At 40.2% G+C, this 23,720-nt stretch overlaps 6 non-coding genes across 6 annotated transcripts; all 6 read left to right on the forward strand.

Annotated features, from left to right (window-relative positions):
* Window positions 1-2,703: 2,703 nt before the first annotated feature.
* On the forward strand, window positions 2,704-2,785 carry TRNAS-AGA (transfer RNA serine (anticodon AGA)). The gene has a single exon. It is a non-coding gene; the product is annotated as a tRNA-Ser (tRNA).
* A 3,940-nt stretch (window positions 2,786-6,725) lies between these two features.
* On the forward strand, window positions 6,726-6,807 carry TRNAS-AGA (transfer RNA serine (anticodon AGA)). The gene has a single exon. It is a non-coding gene; the product is annotated as a tRNA-Ser (tRNA).
* Window positions 6,808-10,747: 3,940 nt separating this feature from the next.
* TRNAS-AGA (transfer RNA serine (anticodon AGA)) lies at window positions 10,748-10,829 on the forward strand. Its single transcript has one exon. It is a non-coding gene; the product is annotated as a tRNA-Ser (tRNA).
* A 3,940-nt stretch (window positions 10,830-14,769) lies between these two features.
* Window positions 14,770-14,851, forward strand: TRNAS-AGA (transfer RNA serine (anticodon AGA)). Its single transcript has one exon. It is a non-coding gene; the product is annotated as a tRNA-Ser (tRNA).
* Window positions 14,852-18,791: 3,940 nt separating this feature from the next.
* Window positions 18,792-18,873, forward strand: TRNAS-AGA (transfer RNA serine (anticodon AGA)). Its single transcript has one exon. It is a non-coding gene; the product is annotated as a tRNA-Ser (tRNA).
* A 3,940-nt stretch (window positions 18,874-22,813) lies between these two features.
* Window positions 22,814-22,895, forward strand: TRNAS-AGA (transfer RNA serine (anticodon AGA)). Its single transcript has one exon. It is a non-coding gene; the product is annotated as a tRNA-Ser (tRNA).
* The last annotated feature ends 825 nt before the right edge of the window (window positions 22,896-23,720 follow it).

Below are 23,720 nucleotides of genomic sequence, written 5' to 3' on the forward strand. Positions count from 1 at the left end.
TAAATTCTCCATTTCACTGTACATCATTGAGCCCAAGTAGCTCGCCGTGATCGTATAGTGGTTAGTACTCTGCGTTGTGGCCGCAGCAACCTCGGTTTGAATCCGAGTCACGGCATTGTGGTTGGCAATGTCACGGCAGTTGGGTGTTAATTTTACAGAATTAGCAAATGTACCAGTGGTTTTTGTAAAATGTCTATTAAAAACAGATCCTTTCAAATATTTAAACCATCTAACAACAAATGATTTAAACTCGCATGATTATAAGCTGTAGCTATAATGTATTTACTTACATAAATTATCGTTCTTGAACCTATTGGGGGTGGAGGGGGAGCGGAGCTCACCCCCCAGGTGCAGTTGAGTGACCTGTGTTGTGGCTCTCTAGAGGGAAGGCACAAATTTTGCTGTCACCCAGCCCAATCCAGACGTGTATTGGGGCCAGGTTTCAGGCAAATAGAGCAGTAAGTGCAGAGAAATGTTCACTCTCTAAAAGTGGCATTTCTAAAATAGTAAAGTTAAATCCAACCTCACCAGTAAGTAGGATTTTCAATAAATAAATAAAGCTACTCCTCTCCGATATGGAATTACCAAATAAAAAGTATAGGGGAATACACAGAGCTAACCTATGAGAGGGGTAGACCTCACAGTAGTGAAAAATGAAATAGACTGTTTGGTACTTACAGGACACGCAAACCACCAAAGTACATATCTTATTTTTTACTTACATAGCATCATGCACCTAGGACTACCTAGGGCCTACCTTAGGTGTAAATTATATGTAATAAAAGGGGAGTTTAAGGCTTGGCAAGTAGGCTGGGACTCCCCTGGGATACCCCTGAGTCTATGCCCAGAACCATAACTCTGCCAGTCGAGTACTTACCTAAAAGCCGATAACTCACTTTTCTTCCATAGGCTAACATTGAGTGGTTTCACTTGGAAATTCTTCTAAGCGGTGTGGAGTTTTGGAACTTTAAAATATTCATCTAAAATCAGCCGAACAACGAATTCTGATTTACTCACCTGTTATCAGGAGAGACCTCAGTGCTGCATCTTGGAGCTCAGTACTGCCCCTGAAAAGTAATTTTAACCGTACTTACCAGTAACTCGAATTTCCTTCCATGGGATATCATTGCCTGCTTTTTGCTGAAAATTTTCTAAGTGTCGATTTTTGAAACTTACAAATATTCTTTAAAAATCGTACTAACTGTGAAAACGTAATTGTTTACCTGTTTTAGATAGATGTCCCAGTACTGAGCCTAGGAGCCCAGCACTGGATTACAAAAGTAACGAGAACGTACTTTACCCGTAACTTGAATTTTCTTCCATAGGAAACCATTGACTGTTTTTCTGTGAAATTTCTTCTAAGTGTCGATTTTGCAAACATGTAAATATTCCTTAAAAATCGCCTGTATAACTTAAACGCAGTTTCTCAACTGCTTACAGGTGGTACAGTAGTGCTGGATCTAGGATCCAACACTGACCTAGAAAAAGTAACCATAACCCCACTTACCTGCTAAGTGAATTTCCTTCCATAGGATAACATTGGTAATTTGATCAGCAAAAGTTTCGAAGTGTCAACTTTTAAAATAGCAAAATATTGCTTAAAAATCACAACAGTAACTAAAACGAATTTACTCACTTGTTTCCAAGAACTGTCCCAGGACTGAATCTAGGATCCAGTCCTGGATTTAGAAAAGTAATCCTGAAAGTAATTAATTGCATATAACTTAAAATTCCCATTGAGCTCAATGTATTATTGGGATTCAAATTGTGTTGCCTATTGCAATAAACTGTAACTATGACCTGCAAAAGTCAATTGCCTATTGCAAAGTATTTAACTAAAGCATCTCATTCTGAGAAAGTATATTTTGATACCTATTGTTGGTTCTAAAATAAAACAACAATATCTTTTGTATGCAAACCAATGGCCTAGAGGTCAGTTCTTGAGTGTGTGAGACCATTTGCTGACTGAGTGTGTACAACAAATGTTTTACACTGTACTCTGATACTGCCTTACTGCTCGGCAAGCTACCACTTTAGAGAGTAAGGTTATATCTAGCTTTAGCCTCTGCCAAACCTCTGGGGACTGGGGACTCTGTGCACACTGTACCTATTTGGGAACAGTATATACAGAGCCACTTTCTCACAGTAGTGATAAAGTGATTAGAGTCCTAAGGCCAACATAAAGATACAGCAAAACGTGAGGTGAAAAGCAAAAAGGTTGCTGGTAGGCCACCTTAAGGATGCCAGGTCTAACAAAAACTGAACTATGGATAACATGAGTAAAACATCAGGTTTCTCTACTGCATTTGGTGAGACAAGTGGGCCTTCTTTTATCTTCCATTCAAGCAATCTTTGACAGACCCCTTTATTATAGAGCTTTTCAAGGATTAAAGATAAGGCACTTACAAAGGAGTCCCAAATACTCAGAGATGGTTGACTTCTGTATTATGGGTCGTAGACTAAAAGCAGCGCAAAAACAGAGTGCAACAGGGTCCAAAAAACTTGAGTGCCACAAGAGAGTTTGAATGCAAGCTTATCCTTTTACAGATCCAGAGATATACTCATGCAATTTTTGTTTTTAGGACAGAACGTGCATGATGAAAAAAACATTGATTTTAAAAAGCGCATTGCAGAATATCAGTACTTTGATGTGGGAAAACTTCAAAACTTTCAAACAAAATATTTGTAGGCAGCTTACAGAAAGTTGTTGTGGCCGAGTAGTTAAGGCGATGGACTAGAAATCCATTGGGGTATCCCCGCGCAGGTTCGAATCCTGCCAACAATGAGAATCTTTTTATTATCGGCTACAATTTCAGAAGTTAACCTTTAGTATTTCTTCCATTTCAGTTTTATAAATAGGTGGCTTATTTTTGTGTCACTATTGCCTCGCCACATATTTGTTATCGCTACCTGTTTCATGTCTTAGCTACACCTCATTCCTACTTTAGCACTGGTGTAAACGCTTCAAATTATTATACCGTTGCTCTCTCATTCATACCTGCGCATGCACTTGAAAGTTACTTTACCAATAAAAGACGCAAAGAGAGAAATAGAACAAAAGTGCTGGCTGGATTGGCAAACACACTTCATAAAACTGCATTTTCTTTTTTATTCTCCCCCGTGTTACATGCTTAACCTCCCCATGTGTAATTTCTCTTAACCTGCTGTCCCAGGAAGAGAATTTCATCTACAGGCTCTTTCTGTGTTTTTTTCCCTAGTCTGTCTTTCCCATTTCTTAGCTGTGTAACTGTTCCTTTACGCACTCTATTTAAACGCCATCAATCTCATTTGAGCTCCTTGCTCCCGCTTCTGTTTTCTCCACCTCTCATACTGCCAGTTCTCTCTTTCTCTGTGGTTGGTGGCTACTTTCCTGAGCTTCCGAAGCCACGTGGTTCCTGCCTCTTGTTGTCAGACTTGAATTGGAAAAGGAACCATATTAACAAGCCTTTACCACTCACACACGGCGGAAGTTTATACTTTAATTCAGTGAGCTAAGAAAAGCGTGTTGTGGGTCCCCTACGAGCCATGGTGCTTGCTTCATCATGATTTGGCACCAGTCATTAGCCGCAGCTCTGCTAATGAGCCACTGAGGTCAGTCTCAATATTTACTCAAAAACATAACCATGCAGCCCACCCCTCAACTGTGTATTTATCTTGCTTTTCTGCTGTTCGTGTGATTAGCTGGGAGGAGCTCACGGCGACATCCTCCCTATAAAAGTGTAGATGGATCACTCTCTAACTCTTTCTTGCTTCACATACAAATGGCTTGAAAGGTGCAGGGAAGATGCAGGTCTAATAGACAGAATAGAAGGTCTGTGCCAGGTGGGTTTCTCTGCATTGGTGTCCCATCACAGGTCAGCAAGTGTAATGTGTGATCTTTGACTCCTGGCATTTCACAAGCAGGCGGCCAGGAAACGGTTTCAGCCTATCAACCACTGAGGAGACGCAGCCTCTGAATGAGGAATGAGGAAGCAATGAATACATCCAGCCTATCACAGGAACAGCCCTGAGTGTTCCGAATTATAAATTCTCCATTTCACTGTACATCATTGAGCCCAAGTAGCTCGCCGTGATCGTATAGTGGTTAGTACTCTGCCTTGTGGCCGCAGCAACCTCGGTTTGAATCCGAGTCACGGCATTGTGGTTGGCAATGTCACGGCAGTTGGGTGTTAATTTTACAGAATTAGCAAATGTACCAGTGGTTTTTGTAAAATGTCTATTAAAAACAGATCCTTTCAAATATTTAAACCATCTAACAACAAATGATTTAAACTCGCATGATTATAAGCTGTAGCTATAATGTATTTACTTACATAAATTATCGTTCTTGAACCTATTGGGGGTGGAGGGGGAGCGGAGCTCACCCCCCAGGTGCAGTTGAGTGACCTGTGTTGTGGCTCTCTAGAGGGAAGGCACAAATTTTGCTGTCACCCAGCCCAATCCAGACGTGTATTGGGGCCAGGTTTCAAGCAAATAGAGCAGTAAGTGCAGAGAAATGTTCACTCTCTAAAAGTGGCATTTCTAAAATAGTAAAGTTAAATCCAACCTCACCAGTAAGTAGGATTTTCAATAAATAAATAAAGCTACTCCTCTCCGATATGGAATTACCAAATAAAAAGTATAGGGGAATACACAGAGCTAACCTATGACAGGGGTAGACCTCACAGTAGTGAAAAATGAAATAGACTGTTTGGTACTTACAGGACACGCAAACCACCAAAGTACATATCTTATTTTTTACTTACATAGCATCATGCACCTAGGACTACCTAGGGCCTACCTTAGGTGTAAATTATATGTAATAAAAGGGGAGTTTAAGGCTTGGCAAGTAGGCTGGGACTCCCCTGGGATACCCCTGAGTCTATGCCCAGAACCATAACTCTGCCAGTCGAGTACTTACCTAAAAGCCGATAACTCACTTTTCTTCCATAGGCTAACATTGAGTGGTTTCACTTGGAAATTCTTCTAAGCGGTGTGGAGTTTTGGAACTTTAAAATATTCATCTAAAATCAGCCGAACAACGAATTCTGATTTACTCACCTGTTATCAGGAGAGACCTCAGTGCTGCATCTTGGAGCTCAGTACTGCCCCTGAAAAGTAATTTTAACCGTACTTACCAGTAACTCGAATTTCCTTCCATGGGATATCATTGCCTGCTTTTTGCTGAAAATTTTCTAAGTTTCTATTTTTGAAACTTACAAATATTCTTTAAAAATCGTACTAACTGTGAAAACGTAATTGTTTACCTGTTTTAGATAGATGTCCCAGTACTGAGCCTAGGAGCCCAGCACTGGATTACAAAAGTAACGAGAACGTACTTTACCCGTAACTTGAATTTTTTTCCATAGGAAACCATTGACTGTTTTTCTGTGAAATTTCTTCTAAGTGTCGATTTTGCAAACATGTAAATATTCCTTAAAAATCGCCTGTATAACTTAAACGCAGTTTCTCAACTGCTTACAGGTGGTACAGTAGTGCTGGATCTAGGATCCAACACTGACCTAGAAAAAGTAACCATAACCCCACTTACCTGCTAAGTGAATTTCCTTCCATAGGATAACATTGGTAATTTGATCAGCAAAAGTTTCTAAGTGTCAACTTTTAAAATAGCAAAATATTGCTTAAAAATCACAACAGTAACTAAAACGAATTTACTCACTTGTTTCCAAGAACTGTCCCAGGACTGAATCTAGGATCCAGTCCTGGATTTAGAAAAGTAATCCTGAAAGTAATTAATTGCATATAACTTAAAATTCCCATTGAGCTCAATGTATTATTGTGATTCAAATTGTGTTGCCTATTGCAATAAACTGTAACTATGACCTGCAAAAGTCAATTGCCTATTGCAAAGTATTTAACTAAAGCATCTCATTCTGAGAAAGTATATTTTGATACCTATTGTTGGTTCTAAAATAAAACAACAATATCTTTTGTATGCAAACCAATGGCCTAGAGTTCAGTTCTTGAGTGTGTGAGACCATTTGCTGACTGAGTGTGTACAACAAATGTTTTACACTGTACTCTGATACTGCCTTACTGCTCGGCAAGCTACCACTTTAGAGAGTAAGGTTATATCTAGCTTTAGCCTCTGCCAAAGCTCTGGGGACTGGGGACTCTGTGCACACTGTACCTATTTGGGAACAGTATATACAGAGCCACTTTCTCACAGTAGTGATAAAGTGATTAGAGTCCTAAGGCCAACATAAAGATACAGCAAAACGTGAGGTGAAAAGCAAAAAGGTTGCTGGTAGGCCACCTTAAGGATGCCAGGTCTAACAAAAACTGAACTAAGGATAACATGAGTAAAACATCAGGTTTCTCTACTGCATTTGGTGAGACAAGTGGGCCTCTTTTATCTTCCATTCAAGCAATCTTTGACAGACCCCTTTATTATAGAGCTTTTCAAGGATTAAAGATAAGGCACTTACAAAGGAGTCCCAAATACTCAGAGATGGTTGACTTCTGTAATATGGGTCGTAGACTAAAAGCAGCGCAAAAACAGAGTGCAACAGGGTCCAAAAAACTTGAGTGCCACAAGAGAGTTTGAATGCAAGCGTATCCTTTTACAGATCCAGAGATATACTCATGCAATTTTTGTTTTTAGGACAGAACGTGCATGATGAAAAAAACATTGTTTTTAAAAAGCGCATTGCAGAATATCAGTACTTTGATGTGGGAAAACTTCAAAACTTTCAAACAAAATATTTGCATGCAGCTTACAGTAAGTTGTTGTGGCCGAGTGGTTAAGGCAATGGACTAGAAATCCATTGGGGTATCCCCGCGCAAGTTCGAATCCTGCCAACAACGAGAATCTTTTTATTATCGGCTACAATTTCAGAAGTTAACCTGTAGTATTTCTTCCATTTCAGTTTTATAAATAGGTGTCTTATATTTGTGTCACTATTGCCTCTCCACATATTTGTTATCGCTACCTCTTTCATGTCTTTGCTACACCTCATTCCTCCTTTAGCACTGGTGTAAACGCTTCAAATTATTATACCGTTGCTCTCTCATTCATACCTGCGCATGCACTTGAAAGTTACTTTACCAATAAAAGACGCAAAGAGAGAAATAGAACAAAAGTGCTGGCTGGATTGGCAAACACACTTCATAAAACTGCATTTTCTTTTTTATTCTCCCCCGTGTTACATGCTTAACCTCTCCATGTGTAATTTCTCTTAACCTGCTGTCCCAGGAAGAGAATTTCATCTACAGGCTCTTTCTGTGTTTTTTTCCCTAGTCTGTCTTTCCCATTTCTTAGCTGTGTAACTGTTCCTTTACGCGCTCTATTTAAACGCCATCAATCTCATTTGAGCTCCTTGCTCCCGCTTCTGTTTTCTCCACCTCTCATACTGCCAGTTCTCTCTTTCTCTGTGGTTGGTGGCTACTTTCCTGAGCTTCCGAAGCCACGTGGTTCCTGCCTCTTGTTGTCAGACTTGAATTGGAAAAGGAACCATATTAACAAGCCTTTACCACTCACACACGGCGGAAGTTTATACTTTAATTCAGTGAGCTAAGAAAAGCGTGTTGTGGGTCCCCTACGAGCCATGGTGCTTGCTTCATCATGATTTGGCACCAGTCATTAGCCGCAGCTCTGCTAATGAGCCACTGAGGTCAGTTTCAATATTTACTCAAAAACATAACCATGCAGCCCACCCCTCAACTGTGTATTTATCTTGCTTTTCTGCTGTTCGTGTGATTAGCTGGGAGGAGCTCACGGCGGCATCCTCCCTATAAAAGTGTAGATGGATCACTCTCTAACTCTTTCTTGCTTCACATACAAATGGCTTGAAAGGTGCAGGGAAGATGCAGGTCTAATAGACAGAATAGAAGGTCTGTGCCAGGTGGGTTTCTCTGCATTGGTGTCCCATCACAGGTCCGCAAGTGTAATGTGTGATCTTTGACTCCTGGCATTTCACAAGCAGGCAGCCAGGAAACGGTTTCAGCCTATCAACCACTGAGGAGACGCAGCCTCTGAATGAGGAATGAGGAAGCAATGAATACATCCAGCCTATCACAGGAACAGCCCTGAGTGTTCCGAATTATAAATTCTCCATGTCACTGTATGTCGTTGAGCCCAAGTAGCTTGCCGTGATCGTATAGTGGTTAGTACTCTGCGATGTGGCCGCAGCAACCTTGGTTCGAATCTGAGTCACGGCATTGTGGTTGGCAATGTCACTGCAGTTGGGTGTTAATTTTACAGAATTAGCAAATGTACCAGTGGTTTTTGTAAAATGTCTATTAAAAACAGATCCTTTCAAATATTTAAACCATCTAACAACAAATGATTTAAACTTGCATGATTATAAGCTGTAGCTATAATGTATTTATTTACATAAATTATCGTTCTTGAACCTATTGGGGGTAGAGGGGGAGCGGAGCTCACCCCCCAGGTGCAGTTGAGTGACCTGTGTTGTGGCTCTCTAGAGGGAAGGCACAAATTTTGCTGTCACCCAGCCCAATCCAGATGTGTATTGGGCTCCAGGTTTCAGGCAAATAGAGCAGTAAGTGCAGAGAAATGTTCACTCTCTAAAAGTGGCATTTATAAAATAGTAAAGTTAAATCCAACCTCACCAGTAAGTAGGATTTTCAATAAATAAATAAAGCTACTCCTCTCCGATATGGAATTACCAAATAAAAAGTATAGGGGAATACCCAGAGCTAACCTATGAAAGGGGTAGACCTGACAGTAGTGAAAAATGAAATAGACTGTTTGGTACTTACAGGACACGCGAACCACCAAAGTACATATCTTATTTTTTACTTACATAGCATCATGCACCTAGGACTACCTAGGGCCTACCTTAGGTGTAAATTATATGTAATAAAAGGGGAGTTTAAGGCTTGGCAAGTAGGCTGGGACTCCCCTGGGAGACCCCTGAGTCTATGCCCAGAACCATAACTCTGCCAGTCGAGTACTTACCTAAAAGCCGATAACTCACTTTTCTTCCATAGGCTAACATTGAGTGGTTTCACTTGGAAATTCTTCTAAGTGGTGTGGAGTTTTGGAACTTTAAAATATTCATCTAAAATCAGCCGAACAACGAATTCTGATTTACTCACCTGTTATCAGGAGAGACCTCAGTGCTGCATCTTGGAGCTCAGTACTGACCCTGAAAAGTAATTTTAACCGTACTTACCAGTAACTCGAATTTCCTTCCATGGGATATCATTGCCTGCTTTTTGCTGAAAATGTTCTTAGTGTCGATTTTTGAAACTTACAAATATTCTTTAAAAATCGTACCAACTGTGAAAACTTAATTGTTTACCTGTTTTAGATAGATGTCCCAGTACTGAGCCTAGGAGCCCAGCACTGGATTACAAAAGTAACGAGAACGTCCTTTACCCGTAACTTGAATTTTCTTCCATAGGAAACCATTGACTGTTTTTCTGTGAAATTTCTTCTAAGTGCCGATTTTGCAAACATGTAAATATTCCTTAAAAATCGCCTGTATAACTTAAACGCAGTTTCTCAACTGCTTACAGGTGGTACAGTAGTGCTGGATCTAGGATCCAACACTGACCTAGAAAAAGTAACCATAACCCCACTTACCTGCTAAGTGAATTTCCTTCCATAGGATAACATTGGTAATTTGATCAGCAAAAGTTTCTAAGTGTCAACTTTTAAAATAGCAAAATATTGCTTAAAAATCACAACAGTAACTAAAACGAATTTACTCACTTGTTTCCAAGAACTGTCCCAGGACTGAATCTAGGATCCAGTCCTGGATTTAGAAAAGTAATCCTGAAAGTAATTAATTGCATATAACTTAAAATTCCCATTGATCTCAATGTATTATTGTGATTCAAATTGTGTTGCCTATTGCAATAAACTGTAACTATTACCTGCAAAAGTCAATTGCCTATTGAAAAGTATTTAACTAAAGCATCTCATTCTGAGAAAGTATATTTTGATACCTATTGTTGGTTCTAAAATAAAACAACAATATCTTTTTTATGCAAACCAATGGCCTAGAGTTCAGTTCTTGAGTGTGTGAGACCATTTGCTGACTGAGTGTGTAAGACAAATGTTTTACACTGTACTCTGATACTGCCTTACTGCTCGGCAAGCTACCACTTTAGAGAGTAAGGGTATATCTAACTTTAGCCTCTGCCAAACCTCTGGGGACTGGGGACTCTGTGCACACTGTACCTATTTGGGAACAGTATATACAGAGCCACTTTCTCACAGTAGTGATAAAGTGATTAGAGTCCTAAGGCCAACATAAAGATACAGCAAAACGTGAGGTGAAAAGCAAAAAGGTTGCTGGTAGGCCACCTTAAGGATGCCAGGTCTAACAAAAATGAACTAAGGATAACATGAGTAAAACATCAGGTTTCTCTACTGCATTTGGTGAGACAAGTGAGCCTTCTTTTATCTTCCATTCAAGCAATCTTTGACAGACCCCTTTATTATAGAGCTTTTCAAGGATTAAAGATAAGGCACTTACAAAGGAGTCCCAAATACTCAGTGATGGTTGACTTCTGTAATATGGGTCGTAGACTAAAAGCAGCGCAAAAACAGAGTGCAACAGGGTCCAAAAAATTGAGTGCCACAAGAGAGTTTGAATGCAAGCGTATCCTTTTACAGATCCAGAGATATACTCATGGAATTTTTTTTTTTAGGACAGAACGTGCATGATGAAAAAATCATTGTTTTTAAAAAGAGCATTGCAGAATATCAGTACTTTGATGTGGGAAAACTTCAAAACTTTCAAACAAAATATTTGTGTGCAGCTTACAGTAAGTTGTTGTGGCCGAGTGGTTAAGGCGATGGACTAGAAATCCATTGGGGTATCCCCGCGCAGGTTCGAATACTGCCAACAACAAGAATCTTTTTATTATCGGCTACAATTTCAGAAGTTAACCTTTAGTATTTCTTCCATTTCAGTTTTATAAATAGGTGGCTTATTTTTGTGTCACTATTGCCTCTCCACATATTTGTTATTGCTACCTCTTTCATGTCTTTGCTACACCTCATTCCTACTTTAGCACTGGTGTAAACGCTTCAAATTATTATACCGTTGCTCTCTCATTCATACCTGCGCATGCACTTGAAAGTTACTTTACCAATAAAAGACGCAAAGAGAGAAATAGAACAAAAGTGCTGGCTGGATTGGCAAACACACTTCATAAAACTGCATTTTCTTTTTTATTCTCCTCCGTGTTACATGCTTAACCTCTCCATGTGTAATTTCTCTTAACCTGCTGTCCCAGGAAGAGAATTTCATCTACAGGCTCTTTCTGTGTTTTTTCCCTAGTCTGTATTTCCCATTTCTTAGCTGTGTAACTGTTCCTTTACGCGCTCTATTTAAACGCCATCAATCTAATTTGAGCTCCTTGCTCCCGCTTCTGTTTTCTCCACCTCTCATACTGCCAGTTCTCTCTTTCTCTGTGGTTGGTGGCTACTTTCCTGAGCTTCCGAAGCCACGTGGTTCCTGCCTCTTGTTGTCAGACTTGAATTGGAAAAGGAACCATATTAACAAGCCTTTACCACTCACACACGGCGGAAGTTTATACTTTAATAAAGTGAGCTAAGAAAAGCGTGTTGTGGGTCCCCTACGAGCCATGGTGCTTGCTTCATCATGATTTGGCACCAGTCATTAGCCGCAGCTCTGCTAATGAGCCACTGAGGTCAGTTTCAATATTTACTCAAAAACATAACCATGCAGCCCACCCCTCAACTGTGTATTTATCTTGCTTTTCTGCTGTTCGTGTGATTAGCTGGGAGGAGCTCACGGCGACATCCTCCCTATAAAAGTGTAGATGGATCACTCTCTAACTCTTTCTTGCTTCACATACAAATGGCTTGAAAGGTGCAGGGAAGATGCAGGTCTAATAGACAGAATAGAAGGTCTGTGCCAGGTGGATTTCTCTACTTTGGTGTCCCATCACAGGTCCGCAAGTGTAATGTGTGATCTTTGACTCCTGGCATTTCACAAGCAGGCGGCCAGGAAACGGTTTCAGCCTATCAACCACTGAGGAGACGCAGCCTCTGAATGAGGAATGAGGAAGCAATGAATACATCCAGCCTATCACAGGAACAGCCCTGAGTGTTCCGAATTATAAATTCTCCATGTCACTGTATGTCGTTGAGCCCAAGTAGCTCGCCGTGATCATATAGTGGTTAGTACTCTGCGTTGAAGCCGCAGCAACCTCGGTTCGAATCCGAGTCACGGCATTGTGGTTGGCAATGTCACGGCAGTTGGGTGTTAATTTTACAGAATTAGCAAATGTACCAGTGGTTTTTGTAAAATGTCTATTAAAAACAGATCCTTTCAAATATTTAAACCATCTAACAACAAATGATTTAAACTCGCATGATTATAAGCTGTAGCTATAATGTATTTACTTACACAAATTATCGTTCTTGAACCTATTGGGGGTGGAGGGGGAGCGGAGCTCACCCCCCAGGTGCAGTTGAGTGACCTGTGTTGTGGCTCTCTAGAGGGAAGGCACAAATTTTGCTGTCACCCAGCCCAATCCAGACGTGTATTGGGGCCAGGTTTCAGGCAAATAGAGCAGTAAGTGCAGAGAAATGTTCACTCTCTAAAAGTGGCATTTCTAAAATAGTAAAGTTAAATCCAACCTCACCAGTAAGTAGGATTTTCAATAAATAAATAAAGCTACTCCTCTCCGATATGGAATTACCAAATAAAAAGTATAGGGGAATACACAGAGCTAACCTATGAGAGGGGTAGACCTCACAGTAGTGAAAAATGAAATAGACTGTTTGGTACTTACAGGACACGCAAACCACCAAAGTACATATCTTATTTTTTACTTACATAGCATCATGCACCTAGGACTACCTAGGGCCTACCTTAGGTGTAAATTATATGTAATAAAAGGGGAGTTTAAGGCTTGGCAAGTAGGCTGGGACTCCCCTGGGATACCCCTGAGTCTATGCCCAGAACCATAACTCTGCCAGTCGAGTACTTACCTAAAAGCCGATAACTCACTTTTCTTCCATAGGCTAACATTGAGTGGTTTCACTTGGAAATTCTTCTAAGCGGTGTGGAGTTTTGGAACTTTAAAATATTCATCTAAAATCAGCCGAACAACGAATTCTGATTTACTCACCTGTTATCAGGAGAGACCTCAGTGCTGCATCTTGGAGCTCAGTACTGCCCCTGAAAAGTAATTTTAACCGTACTTACCAGTAACTCGAATTTCCTTCCATGGGATATCATTGCCTGCTTTTTGCTGAAAATGTTCTCAGTGTCGATTTTTGAAACTTACAAATATTCTTTAAAAATCGTACTAACTGTGAAAACGTAATTGTTTACCTGTTTTAGATAGATGTCCCAGTACTGAGCCTAGGAGCCCAGCACTGGATTACAAAAGTAACGAGAACGTACTTTACCCGTAACTTGAATTTTCCTCCATAGGAAACCATTGACTGTTTTTCTGTGAAATTTCTTCTAAGTGTCGATTTTGCAAACATGTAAATATTCCTTAAAAATCGCCTGTATAACTTAAACGCAGTTTCTCAACTGCTTACAGGTGGTACAGTAGTGCTGGATCTAGGATCCAACACTGACCTAGAAAAAGTAACCATAACCCCACTTACCTGCTAAGTGAATTTCCTTCCATAGGATAACATTGGTAATTTGATCAGCAAAAGTTTCCAAGTGTCAACTTTTAAAATAGCAAAATATTGCTTAAAAATCACAACAGTAACTAAAACGAATTTACTCACTTGTTTCCAAGAACTGTCCCAGGACTGAATCTAGGATCCAGTCCTGGATTTAGAAAAGTAATCCTGAAAGTAATTAATTGCATATAACTTAAAATTCCCATTGAGCTCAATGAATTATTGTGATTCAAATTGTGTTGCCTATTGCAATAAACTGTAACTATGACCTGCAAAAGTCAATTGCCTATTGCAAAGTATTTAACTAAAGCATCTCATTCTGAGAAAGTATATTTTGATACCTATTGTTGGTTCTAAAATAAAACAACAATATCTTTTTTATGCAAACCAATGGCCTAGAGTTCAGTTCTTGAGTGTGTGAGACCATTTGCTGACTGAGTGTGTACAACAAATGTTTTACACTGTACTCTGATACTGCCTTACTGCTCGGCAAGCTACCACTTTAGAGAGTAAGGTTATATCTAGCTTTAGCCTCTGCCAAACCTCTGGGGACTGGGGACTCTGTGCACACTGTACCTATTTGGGAACAGTATATACAGAGCCACTTTCTCACAGTAGTGATAAAGTGATTAGAGTCCTAAGGCCAACATAAAGATACAGCAAAACGTGAGGTGAAAAGCAAAAAGGTTGCTGGTAGGCCACCTTAAGGATGCCAGGTCTAACAAAAACTGAACTAAGGATAACATGAGTAAAACATCAGGTTTCTCTACTGCATTTGGTGAGACAAGTGGGCCTTCTTTTATCTTCCATTCAAGCAATCTTTGACAGACCCCTTTATTATAGAGCTTTTCAAGGATTAAAGATAAGGCACTTACAAAGGAGTCCCAAATACTCAGAGATGGTTGACTTCTGTAATATGGGTCGTAGACTAAAAGCAGCGCAAAAACAGAGTGCAACAGGGTCCAAAAAACTTGAGTGCCACAAGAGAGTTTGAATGCAAGCGTATCCTTTTACAGATCCAGAGATATACTCATGCAATTTTTGTTTTTAGGACAGAACGTGCATGATGAAAAAAACATTGTTTTTAAAAAGCGCATTGCAGAATATCAGTACTTTGATGTGGGAAAACTTCAAAACTTTCAAACAAAATATTTGTGGGCAGCTTACAGCAAGTTGTTGTGGCCGAGTGGTTAAGGCGATGGACTAGAAATCCATTGGGGTATCCCCGCGCAGGTTCGAATCCTGCCAACAACGAGAATCTTTTTATTATCGGCTACAATTTCAGAAGTTAACCTTTAGTATTTCTTCCATTTCAGTTTTATAAATAGGTGGCTTAATTTTGTGTCACTATTGCCTCTCCACATATTTGTTATCGCTACCTCTTTCATGTCTTAGCTACACCTCATTCCTACTTTAGCACTGGTGTAAACGCTTCAAATTATTATACCGTTGCTCTCTCATTCATACCTCCGCATGCACTTGAAAGTTACTTTACCAATAAAAGACGCAAAGAGAGAAATAGAACAAAAGTGCTGGCTGGATTGGCAAACACACTTCATAAAACTGCATTTTCTTTTTTATTCTCCCCCGTGTTACATGCTTAACCTCCCCATGTGTAATTTCTCTTAACCTGCTGTCCCAGGAAGAGAATTTCATCTACAGGCTCTTTCTGTGTTTTTTTCCCTAGTCTGTCTTTCCCATGTCTTAGCTGTGTAACTGTTCCTTTACACGCTCTATTTAAACGCCATCAATCTCATTTGAGCTCCTTGCTCCCGCTTCTGTTTTCTCCACCTCTCATACTGCCAGTTCTCTCTTTCTCTGTGGTTGGTGGCTACTTTCCTGAGCTTCCGAAGCCACGTGGTTCCTGCCTCTTGTTGTCAGACTTGAATTGGAAAAGGAACCATATTAACAAGCCTTTACCACTCACACACGGCGGAAGTTTATACTTTAATTCAGTGAGCTAAGAAAAGCGTGTTGTGGGTCCCCTACGAGCCATGGTGCTTGCTTCATCATGATTTGGCACCAGTCATTAGCCGCAGCTCTGCTAATGAGCCACTGAGGTCAGTTTCAATATTTACTCAAAAACATAACCATGCAGCCCACCCCTCAACTGTGTATTTATCTTGCTTTTCTGCTGTTCGTGTGATTAGCTGGGAGGAGCTCACGGCGACATCCTCCCTATAAAAGTGTAGATGGATCACTCTCTAACTCTTTCTTGCTTCACATACAAATGGCTTGAAAGGTGCAGGGAAGATGCAGGTCTAATAGACAGAATAGAAGGTCTGTGCCAGGTGGGTTTCTCTGCATTGGTGTCCCATCACAGGTCAGCAAGTGTAATGTGTGATCTTTGACTCCTGGCATTTCACAAGCAGGCGGCCAGGAAACGGTTACAGCCTATCAACCACTGAGGAGACGCAGCCTCTGAATGAGGAATGAGGAAGCAATGAATACATCCAGCCTATCACAGGAACAGCCCTGAGTGTTCCGAATTATAAATTCTCCATTTCACTGTACGTCATTGAGCCCAAGTAGCTCGCCGTGATCGTATAGTGGTTAGTACTCTGCGTTGTGGCTGCTGCAACCTCGGTTCGAATCCGAGTCACGGCATTGTGGTTGGCAATGTCACGGCAGTTCGGTGTTAATTTTACAGAATTAGCAAATGTACCAGTGGTTTTTGTAAAATGTCTATTAAAAACAGATCCTTTCAAATATTTAAACCATCTAACAACAAATGATTTAAACTCGCATGATTATAAGCTGTAGCTATAATGTATTTACTTACATAAATTATCGTTCTTGAACCTATTGGGGGTGGAGGGGGAGCGGAGCTCACCCCCCAGGTGCAGTTGAGTGACCTGTGTTGTGGCTCTCTAGAGGGAAGGCACAAATTTTGCTGTCACCCAGCCCAATCCAGACGTGTATTGGGGCCAGGTTTCAGGCAAATAGAGCAGTAAGTGCAGAGAAATGTTCACTCTCTAAAAGTGGCATTTCTAAAATAGTAAAGTTAAATCCAACCTCACCAGTAAGTAGGATTTTCAATAAATAAATAAAGCTACTCCTCTCCGATATGGAATTACCAAATAAAAAGTATAGGGGAATACACAGAGCTAACCTATGAGAGGGGTAGACCTCACAGTAGTGAAAAATGAAATAGACTGTTTGGTACTTACAGGACACGCAAACCACCAAAGTACATATCTTATTTTTTACTTACATAGCATCATGCACCTAGGACTACCTAGGGCCTACCTTAGGTGTAAATTATATGTAATAAAAGGGGAGTTTAAGGCTTGGCAAGTAGGCTGGGACTCCCCTGGGATACCCCTGAGTCTATGCCCAGAACCATAACTCTGCCAGTCGAGTACTTACCTAAAAGCCGATAACTCACTTTTCTTCCATAGGCTAACATTGAGAGGTTTCACTTGGAAATTCTTCTAAGCGGTGTGGAGTTTTGGAACTTTAAAATATTCATCTAAAATCAGCCGAACAACGAATTCTGATTTACTCACCTGTTATCAGGAGAGACCTCAGTGCTGCATCTTGGAGCTCAGTACTGCCCCTGAAAAGTAATTTTAACCGTACTTACCAGTAACTCGAATTTCCTTCCATGGGATATCATTGCCTGCTTTTTGCTGAAAATTTTCTAAGTGTCGATTTTTGAAACTTACAAATATACTTTAAAAATCGTACCAACTGTGAAAACGTAATTGTTTACCTGTTTTAGATAGATGTCCCAGTACTGAGCCTAGGAGCCCAGCACTGGATTACAAAAGTAACGAGAACGTACTTTACCCGTAACTTGAATTTTCTTCCATAGGAAACCATTGACTGTTTTTCTGTGAAATTTCTTCTAAGTGTCGATTTTGCAAACATGTAAATATTCCTTAAAAATCGCCTGTATAACTTAAACGCAGTTTCTCAACTGCTTACAGGTGGTACAGTAGTGCTGGATCTAGGATCCAACACTGACCTAGAAAAAGTAACCATAACCCCACTTACCTGCTAAGTGAATTTCCTTCCATAGGATACCATTGGTAATTTGATCAGCAAAAGTTTCCAAGTGTCAACTTTTAAAATAGCAAAATATTGCTTAAAAATCACAACAGTAACTAAAACGAATTTACTCACTTGTTTCCAAGAACTGTCCCAGGACTGAATCTAGGATCCAGTCCTGGATTTAGAAAAGTAATCCTGAAAGTAATTATTTGCATATAACTTAAAATTCCCATTGAGCTCAATGTATTATTGTGATTCAAATTGTGTTGCCTATTGCAATAAACTGTAACTATGACCTGCAAAAGTCAATTGCCTATTGCAAAGTATTTAACTAAAGCATCTCATTCTGAGAAAGTATATTTTGATACCTATTGTTGGTTCTAAAATAAAACAACAATATCTTTTGTATGCAAACCAATGGCCTAGAGTTCAGTTCTTGAGTGTGTGAGACCATTTGCTGACTGAGTGTGTACAACAAATGTTTTACACTGTACTCTGATACTGCCTTACTGCTCGGCAAGCTACCACTTTAGAGAGTAAGGTTATATCTAGCTTTAGCCTCTGCCAAACCTCTGGGGACTGGGGACTCTGTGCACACTGTACCTATTTGGGAACAGTATATACAGAGCTACTTTCTCACAGTAGTGATAAAGTGATTAGAGTCCTAAGGCCAACATAAAGATACAGCAAAACCTGAGGTGAAAAGCAAAAAGGTTGCTGGTAGGCCACCTTAAGGATGCCAGGTCTAACAAAAACTGAACTAAGGATAACATGAGTAAAACATCAGGTTTCTCTACTGCATTTGGTGAGACAAGTGGGCCTTCTTTCATCTTCCATTCAAGCAATCTTTGACAGACCCCTTTATTATAGAGCTTTTCAAGGATTAAAGATAAGGCACTTACAAAGGAGTCCCAAATACTCAGAGATGGTTGACTTCTGTAATATGGGTCGTAGACTAAAAGCAGCGCAAAAACAGAGTGCAACAGGGTCCAAAAAACTTGAGTGCCACAAGAGAGTTTGAATGCAAGCGTATCCTTTTACAGATCCAGAGATATACTCATGCAATTTTTGTGGTTAGGACAGAACGTGCATGATGAAAAAACATTGTTTTTAAAAAGCGCATTGCAGAATATCAGTACTTTGATGTGGGAAAACTTCAAAACTTTCAAACAAAATATTTGTAGGCAGCTTACAGCAAGTTGTTGTGGCCGAGTGGTTAAGGCGATGGACTAGAAATCCATTGGGGTATCCCCGCGCAGGTTCGAATCCTGCCAACAACGAGATTCTTTTTATTATCGGCTACAATTTCAGAAGTTAACCTTTAGTATTTCTTCCATTTCAGTTTTATAAATAGGTGGCTTATTTTTGTGTCACTATTGCCTCTCCACATATTTGTTATCGCTACCTCTTTCATGTCTTAGCTACACCTCATTCCTACTTTAGCACTGGTGTAAACGCTTCAAATTATTATACCGTTGCTCTCTCATTCATACCTGCACATGCACTTGAAAGTTACTTTACCAATAAAAGACGCAAAGAGAGAAATAGAACAAAAGTGCTGGCTGGATTGGCAAACACACTTCATAAAACTGCATTTTCTTTTTTATTCTCCCCCGTGTTACATGCTTAACCTCCCCATGTGTAATTTCTCTTAACCTGCTGTCCCAGGAAGAGAATTTCATCTACAGGCTCTTTCTGTGTTTTTTTCCCTAGTCTGTCTTTCCCATTTCTTAGCTGTGTAACTGTTCCTTTACGCGCTCTATTTAAACGCCATCAATCTCATTTGAGCTCCTTGCTCCCGCTTCTGTTTTCTCCACCTCTCATACTGCCAGTTCTCTCTTTCTCTGTGGTTGGTGGCTACTTTCCTGAGCTTCCGAAGCCACGTGGTTCCTGCCTCTTGTTGTCAGACTTGAATTGGAAAAGGAACCATATTAACAAGCCTTTACCACTCACACACGGCGGAAGTTTATACTTTAATTCAGTGAGCTAAGAAAAGCGTGTTGTGGGTCCCCTACGAGCCATGGTGCTTGCTTCATCATGATTTGGCACCAGTCATTAGCCGCAGCTCTGCTAATGAGCCACTGAGGTCAGTTTCAATATTTACTCAAAAACATAACCATGCAGCCCACCCCTCAACTGTGTATTTATCTTGCTTTTCTGCTGTTCGTGTGATTAGCTGGGAGGAGCTCACGGCGACATCCTCCCTATAAAAGTGTAGATGGATCACTCTCTAACTCTTTCTTGCTTCACATACAAATGGCTTGAAAGGTGCAGGGAAGATGCAGGTCTAATAGACAGAATAGAAGGTCTGTGCCAGGTGGGTTTCTCTGCATTGGTGTCCCATCACAGGTCCGCAAGTGTAATGTGTGATCTTTGACTCCTGGCATTTCACAAGCAGGCAGCCAGGAAACGGTTTCAGCCTATCAACCACTGAGGAGACGCAGCCTCTGAATGAGGAATGAGGAAGCAAGGAATACATCCAGCCTATCACAGGAACAGCCCTGAGTGTTCCGAATTATAAATTCTCCATGTCACTGTATGTCGTTGAGCCCAAGTAGCTTGCCGTGATCGTATAGTGGTTAGTACTCTGCGATGTGGCCGCAGCAACCTTGGTTCGAATCTGAGTCACGGCATTGTGGTTGGCAATGTCACTGCAGTTGGGTGTTAATTTTACAGAATTAGCAAATGTACCAGTGGTTTTTGTAAAATGTCTATTAAAAACAGATCCTTTCAAATATTTAAACCATCTAACAACAAATGATTTAAACTTGCATGATTATAAGCTGTAGCTATAATGTATTTATTTACATAAATTATCGTTCTTGAACCTATTGGGGGTGGAGGGGGAGCGGAGCTCACCCCCCAGGTGCAGTTGAGTGACCTGTGTTGTGGCTCTCTAGAGGGAAGGCACAAATTTTGCTGTCACCCAGCCCAATCCAGATGTGTATTGGGCTTCAGGTTTCAGGCAAATAGAGCAGTAAGTGCAGAGAAATGTTCACTCTCTAAAAGTGGCATTTATAAAATAGTAAAGTTAAATCCAACCTCACCAGTAAGTAGGATTTTCAATAAATAAATAAAGCTACTCCTCTCCGATATGGAATTACCAAATAAAAAGTATAGGGGAATACACAGAGCTAACCTATGAGAGGGGTAGACCTGACAGTAGTGAAAAATGAAATAGACTGTTTGGTACTTACAGGACACGCGAACCACCAAAGTACATATCTTATTTTTTACTTACATAGCATCATGCACCTAGGACTACCTAGGGCCTACCTTAGGTGTAAATTATATGTAATAAAAGGGGAGTTTAAGGCTTGGCAAGTAGGCTGGGACTCCCCTGGGAGACCCCTGAGTCTATGCCCAGAACCATAACTCTGCCAGTCGAGTACTTACCTAAAAGCCGATAACTCACTTTTCTTCCATAGGCTAACATTGAGTGGTTTCACTTGGAAATTCTTCTAAGTGGTGTGGAGTTTTGGAACTTTAAAATATTCATCTAAAATCAGCCGAACAACGAATTCTGATTTACTCACCTGTTATCAGGAGAAACCTCAGTGCTGCATCTTGGAGCTCAGTACTGACCCTGAAAAGTAATTTTAACCGTACTTACCAGTAACTCGAATTTCCTTCCATGGGATATCATTGCCTGCTTTTTGCTGAAAATTTTCTAAGTGTCGATTTTTGAAACTTACAAATATTCTTTAAAAATCGTACCAACTGTGAAAACGTAATTGTTTACCTGTTTTAGATAGATGTCCCAGTACTGAGCCTAGGAGCCCAGCACTGGATTACAAAAGTAACGAGAACGTACTTTACCCGTAACTTGAATTTTCTTCCATAGGAAACCATTGACTGTTTTTCTGTGAAATTTCTTCTAAGGGTCGATTTTGCAAACATGTAAATATTCCTTAAAAATCGCCTGTATAACTTAAACGCAGTTTCTCAACTGCTTACAGGTGGTACAGTAGTGCTGGATCTAGGATCCAACACTGACCTAGAAAAAGTAACCATAACCCCACTTACCTGCTAAGTGAATTTCCTTCCATAGGATAACATTGGTAATTTGATCAGCAAAAGTTTCTAAGTGTCAACTTTTAAAATAGCAAAATATTGCTTAAAAATCACAACAGTAACTAAAACGAATTGACTCACTTGTTTCCAAGAACTGTCCAAGGACTGAATCTAGGATCCAGTCCTGGATTTAGAAAAGTAATCCTGAAAGTAATTAATTGCATATAACTTAAAATTCCCATTGAGCTCAATGTATTATTGGGATTCAAATTGTGTTGCCTATTGCAATAAACTGTAACTATTACCTGCAAAAGTCAATTGCCTATTGCAAAGTATTTAACTAAAGCATCTCATTCTGAGAAAGTATATTTTGATACCTATTGTTGGTTCTAAAATAGAACAACAATATCTTTTTTATGCAAACCAATGGCCTAGAGTTCAGTTCTTGAGTGTGTGAGACCATTTGCTGACTGAGTGTGTAAGACAAATGTTTTACACTGTACTCTGATACTGCCTTACTGCTCGGCAAGCTACCACTTTAGAGAGTAAGGGTATATCTAACTTTAGCCTCTGCCAAACCTCTGGGGACAGGGGACTCTGTGCACACTGTACCTATTTGGGAACAGTATATACAGAGCCACTTTCTCACAGTAGTGATAAAGTGATTAGAGTCCTAAGGCCAACATAAAGATACAGCAAAACGTGAGGTGAAAAGCAAAAAGGTTGCTGGTAGGCCACCTTAAGGATGCCAGGTCTAACAAAAATGAACTAAGGATAACATGAGTAAAACATCAGGTTTCTCTACTGCATTTGGTGAGACAAGTGAGCCTTCTTTTATCTTCCATTCAAGCAATCTTTGACAGACCCCTTTATTATAGAGCTTTTCAAGGATTAAAGATAAGGCACTTACAAAGGAGTCCCAAATACTCAGTGATGGTTGACTTCTGTAATATGGGTCGTAGACTAAAAGCAGCGCAAAAACAGAGTGCAACAGGGTCCAAAAAATTGAGTGCCACAAGAGAGTTTGAATGCAAGCGTATCCTTTTACAGATCCAGAGATATACTCATGGAATTTTTTTTTTTAGGACAGAACGTGCATGATGAAAAAATCATTGTTTTTAAAAAGAGCATTGCAGAATATCAGTACTTTGATGTGGGAAAACTTCAAAACTTTCAAACAAAATATTTGTGTGCAGCTTACAGTAAGTTGTTGTGGCCGAGTGGTTAAGGCGATGGACTAGAAATCCATTGGGGTATCCCCGCGCAGGTTCGAATACTGCCAACAACAAGAATCTTTTTATTATCGGCTACAATTTCAGAAGTTAACCTTTAGTATTTCTTCCATTTCAGTTTTATAAATAGGTGGCTTATTTTTGTGTCACTATTGCCTCTCCACATATTTGTTATCGCTACCTCTTTCATGTCTTTGCTACACCTCATTCCTACTTTAGCACTGGTGTAAACGCTTCAAATTATTATACCGTTGCTCTCTCATTCATACCTGCGCATGCACTTGAAAGTTACTTTACCAATAAAAGACGCAAAGAGAGAAATAGAACAAAAGTGCTGGCTGGATTGGCAAACACACTTCATAAAACTGCATTTTCTTTTTTATTCTCCCCCGTGTTACATGCTTAACCTCTCCATGTGTAATTTCTCTTAACCTGCTGTCCCAGGAAGAGAATTTCATCTACAGGCTCTTTCTGTGTTTTTTCCCTAGTCTGTATTTCCCATTTCTTAGCTGTGTAACTGTTCCTTTACGCGCTCTATTTAAACGCCATCAATCTAATTTGAGCTCCTTGCTCCCGCTTCTGTTTTCTCCACCTCTCATACTGCCAGTTCTCTCTTTCTCTGTGGTTGGTGGCTACTTTCCTGAGCTTCCGAAGCCACGTGGTTCCTGCCTCTTGTTGTCAGACTTGAATTGGAAAAGGAACCATATTAACAAGCCTTTACCACTCACACACGGCGGAAGTTTATACTTTAATAAAGTGAGCTAAGAAAAGCGTGTTGTGGGTCCCCTACGAGCCATGGTGCTTGCTTCATCATGATTTGGCACCAGTCATTAGCCGCAGCTCTGCTAATGAGCCACTGAGGTCAGTTTCAATATTTACTC

This window comes from Triturus cristatus, chromosome 12, assembly GCF_964204655.1.
Source record: "Triturus cristatus chromosome 12, aTriCri1.1, whole genome shotgun sequence".
In the NCBI taxonomy this organism is placed as follows: domain Eukaryota; kingdom Metazoa; phylum Chordata; class Amphibia; order Caudata; family Salamandridae; genus Triturus; species Triturus cristatus.